Source organism: Terrapene carolina, unplaced genomic scaffold, assembly GCF_002925995.2.
Source record: "Terrapene carolina triunguis isolate 2854851 unplaced genomic scaffold, T_m_triunguis-2.0 Scaffold35098, whole genome shotgun sequence".
Lineage (NCBI taxonomy): Eukaryota > Metazoa > Chordata > Testudines > Emydidae > Terrapene > Terrapene triunguis.
Window position 1 is genome coordinate 11,810,172 of NW_020699449.1, and position 4,946 is coordinate 11,815,117.

Here is a 4,946-nt window from a genome sequence, read left to right on the forward strand (position 1 = left end):
CTTGGGACTGTCACCTGACGTGCTGAAACTACCTCTGAGCCCGTTTCACCTGTCAGCTTGGGACTTCCAGAACCCTGCCTTGTTGAGCCAGACACGCTAGCCTGCTGCAACACAGACCCAGGGTCTGAACCACATCCCAAAAGCTGCAGGTTTCAACTGAAAACCACTCAGCAGGTACTCCTGTCTCCAGCACCCAGACACCCAGCTTCCAATGGGATCCAGACCGCAAATAAATCCATTTTTACTCTGTATAAAGCTTATACAGGGTAAACTCATAAATTGTCTGCCCTCTAGAACACTAAGAGAGATATGCACAACTCTTTGCTCCCCCAGGTATTAATCACTTAATGCATCCGACGAAGTGGGCATTCACCCACGAAAGCTTGTGCTCCAATACATCTGTTAGTCTTAAAGGTGCCACAGGACTCTCTGTTGCTTAAGACAGAACAAAGTAAGTCACCAAGTAAAATAAAACAAAACACACAAGTCTAAGCCTAATACATTTAAGAAACCAAATACAGGTAAATCTCACCCTCAGATGTTCCAATAAGCTTCTTTCACAGACTAGACTCCTTCCTAGTCTGGGCCAAATCCTTTCCCCTGGTACAGCTCTTGTTCCAGCTCGGGTGGTGTCAAGGTTCCTTCCCCACTCTGAACTTTAGGGTACAGATGTCGGGACCTGCATGAAAACCTCTAAGCTTCTCTACCAGCTTAGATCTGCTTTTGCTGCCACCACTTCCAATGTGCTAACTCCCTTCTCTGGGTAGCCTTGAGAGACTCTTCCACCAATTCCCTGGTGAACACTGATCCAAAACCCCTTTGATCTTAAAACAAGGAGGAATTAATCATTCCCTCCCCGCTTCCCTTTCTCACCACCAATTCCTGGTGAGTCCTAAGATCCAAGGGGATTGATCTGAACAAGGAAAAAATCAATCAGGTTCTTAAAAAGAAGGCTTTTATTTAAAGAAAGAAAGATAAAAATCATCTCTGTAAAATCAGGATGGAAAATAACTTTACAGGGTAATCAAACTTAAAGAGCCCCTCTAGCCTTAGGTTCAAAGTTACAGCAAACAGAGATAAACACTCTAGCAAAAGGTACATTTACAAGTTGAGAAAACAAAGATAAAACTAACACACCTTGCCTGGCTGTTACTTACAAGTTTGAAATATGAGAGACTTGTTCAGAAAGATTTGGAGAGTATGGATTGATGTCTGGTCCCTCTTAGTCCCAAGAGCGAACAACCCCCAAAACAAAGAGCACAAACAAAAGCCTTCCCCCCACCTAGATTTGAAAGTATCTTGTCCCCTTATTAGTCCTTTGGGTCAGGTGTCAGCCAGGTTACCCGAGCTTCTTAACCCTTTACAGGCAAAAGGACTTTGGAGTCTCTGGCCAGGAGGGATTCCACAGTATTGTACACAGGAGGGCTGTTACCTTTCCCTTTATAGTTATGACAGGTGGTAACTCGGGGATTTCTCCTGAGTGGCCTGACTGACTTCCCCTTTGTTCGGTTCCACCCCCCTTTATAGCTTTGGCACAAGGCAGGAATCCTTTGTCTCTCTCTGGGTTCCCACCCTTCCTTCTAAATGGTAAAGTGCCAGGTGTAAGATGTGTTCCAGTTCAGGTGACATGATCACATGTCACTGTAAGATCTCCTTCATAGGAGCCTAATAGCTGGAAGACAGGTACATAGGAGGGCTTGCAGGTAAACAAACCCATTCACAGTTCACTGATTCTGAAATACCCTTAATGGCTTCCACTTAACATGTTTACATCAGTAATACAAGTTTATCTCTTATTCTCCTAACTCCAGACATAGAAATAATACATGCAAACAAATAGGATGAACATACTCAATAGATCATAAGCTTTGTAATGATACAATATAAGAGACCTTTTGCATAAAGCATATTCCAGTTACATTATATTTACACTCATAAGCATATTTCCATAAACATATGGAGTGCAACATCACACCACATTTCTCAGTATTGTCAAATGAACAACTTTAAATCAGAGGGTTAGCTGTTCGAAATGAAAGAAAAAGACATAGGACATTGTAGAACAAATCTAGAACCGCTTCCCCCCTAGTAGCTTTTTCAAGGACATTGTCTTCCTGAGTGCTGCTTGTTTATGCAAAGCCTCAGAGCTGTGAATACCTCATTGTTTACTTATAGCAGAATAAACAATACTTAATCCATTAATTATGTGAGCAGGGCTCCTTTTATAGATTCATAGACTCTAGGACTGGAAGGGACCTCGAGAGGTCGAGTCCAGTCCCCTGTCCTCATGGCAGGACCAAATACTGTCTAGACCATCCCTGATAGACATTTATCTAACCTACTCTTAAATATCTCCAGAGATGGAGATTCCACAACCTCCCTAGGCAATTTATTCCAGTGTTTAACCACCCTGACAGTTAGGAACTTTTTCCTAATGTCCAACCTAAACCTCCCTTGCTGCAGTTTAAGCCCATTGCTTCTTGTTCTATCCTTAGAGGCTAAGATGAACAAGTTTTCTCCCACTTCCTTATGACACCCTTTTAGATACCTGTAGACTGCTACCATGTCCCCTCTCAGTCTTCTCTTTTCCAAACTAAACAAACCCAATTCTTTCAGCCTTCCTTCATAGGTCATGTTCTCTAGACCTTTAATCATTCTTGTTGCTCTTCTCTGGACCCTCTCCAATTTCTCCACATCTTTCTTGAAATGCGGTGCCCAGAACAGGACACAATACTCCAGTTGAGGCCTAACCAGCGCAGAGTAGAGCGGAAGAATGACTTCTCGTGTCTTGCTCACAACACACCTGTTAATGCATCCCAGAATCATGTTTGCTTTTTTTGCAACAGCATCACACTGTTGACTCATATTTAGCTTGTGGTCCACTATAACCCCTAGATCCCTTTCTGCCATACTCCTTCCTAGACAGTCTCTTCCCATTCTATATGTATAAAACGGATTGTTCCTTCCTAAGTGAAGTACTTTGCATTTGTCTTTGTTAAACTTCATCCTGTTTACCTCAGACCATTTCTCCAATTTGTCCAGATCATTTTGAATTTTGACCCTATCCTCCAAAGCAGTTGCAATCCCTCCCAGTTTGGTATCATCCACAAACTTAATAAGCGTACTTTCTATGCCAATATCTAAGTCGTTGATGAAGATATTGAATAGAGCCGATCCCAAACCAGACCTCTGCGGAACCCCACTCGATATACCTTTCCAGCAGGATTGGGAACCATTAATAACTACTCTCTGAGTATGGTTATCCAGCCAGTTATGCACCCACCTTATAGTAGACCCATCTAAGTTGTATTTGCCTAGTTTATCGATAAGAATATCATGCGAGACCGTATCAAATGCCTTACTAAAGTCTAGGTATACCACATCCACTGCTTCTCCCTTATCCACAAGACTCGTCATCCTATCAAAGAAAGCTATCAGATTGGTTTGACATGATTTGTTCTTTACAAATCCATGCTGGCTATTCCCTATCACCTTACCACCTTCCAAGTGTTTGCAGATGATTTCCTTAATTACTTGCTCCATTATCTTCCCTGGCACAGAAGTTAAACTAACTGGTCTGTAGTTTCCTGCGTTGTTTTTATTTCCCTTTTTGTAGATGGGCACTATGTTTGCCCTTTTCCAGTCTTCTGGCATCTCTCCTGTCTCCCATGATTTTCCAAAGATAATAGCTAGAGGCTCAGATACCTCCTCTGTTAGCTCCTTGAGTATTCTAGGATGCATTTCATCAGGCCCTGGTGACTTGCAGGCATCTAACTTTTCTAAGAGATTTTTAACTTGTTCTTTCTTTATTTTATCTTCTAAACCTACCCCCTTCCCATTAGCATTCACTATGTTAGGCATTCGTTCAGACTTCTCGGTGAAGACCGAAACAAAGAAGTCATTAAGCATCTCTGCCATTTCCAAGTTTCCTGTTACTGTTTCTCCCTCTTCACTAAGCAGTGGGCCTACCCTGTCTTTGGTCTTCCTCTTGGTTCTAATGTATTGATAAAAAGTCTTCTTGTTCCCCTTTATTCCCTTAGCTAGTTTGAGCTCATTTTGTGCCTTTGCCTTTCTAATCTTGCCCCTGCATTCCTGTGTTGTTTGCCTATATTCATCCTTTGTAATCTGTCCTAGTTTCCATTTTTTATATGACTCCTTTTTATTTTTTAGATCATGCAAGATCTCGTGGTTAAGCCAAGGTGGTCTTTTGCCACATTTTCTATCTTTCCTACCCAGCGGAATAGCTTGCTTTTGGGCCCTTAATAGTGTCCTGTTGAAAAATTGCCAACTCTCCTCAGTTGTTTTTCCCCCTCAGTCTTGATTCCCATGGGACCTTACCTATCATCTCTCTGAGCTTTAGGGTTACCATCCGTCCGGGTTTCCCCGGACATGTCCGGCTTTTTCAGCTTTAAATGGCCGTCCGGGGGGGATTTCTAATAAAGTAGAAATGTCCGGGATTTCCCCCTTCCCCTCATGCAGAGTGCGGCATGGCTGATTGGATGGCTGGGCCTGATTGAAAGCCGCTCGCAGCCACTGGGGCCTCTAGCAGCCAGAGTCCCTCCCCCTCCCCCACTCCCTCTTTCCCCGCAGAGCAGCACGGCACAGTGTTTGGGTCCACGTGGAGCCCGCAGCTCTCCCTCTGCCAGGTGAGCGGGGGAGCAGGGCAGGTGGGGGGGGGTGCAGAGGCTGCAGGGCGAGGAGGAGCAGGGCAGGCGGGGGGGTGCAGAGGCTGCAGGGGCAGGGGGGTGCAGGGGCTGCAGGGCGAGTGGGGAGCAGGGGGCACAGAGGCTGCAGGGGTAGGGGGTGCAGGGCAAGTGGGGAGCAGGGGGAACAGAGGCTGCAGGGGCAGGGGGGTGCAGAGGCAGGGCAGGCGGGGGGGTGCAGGGGCTGCAGGGGCAGAGGGGCGCAGAGGCTGCAGGGGCAGGGGGGGGCAGGGGCAGGGCAGG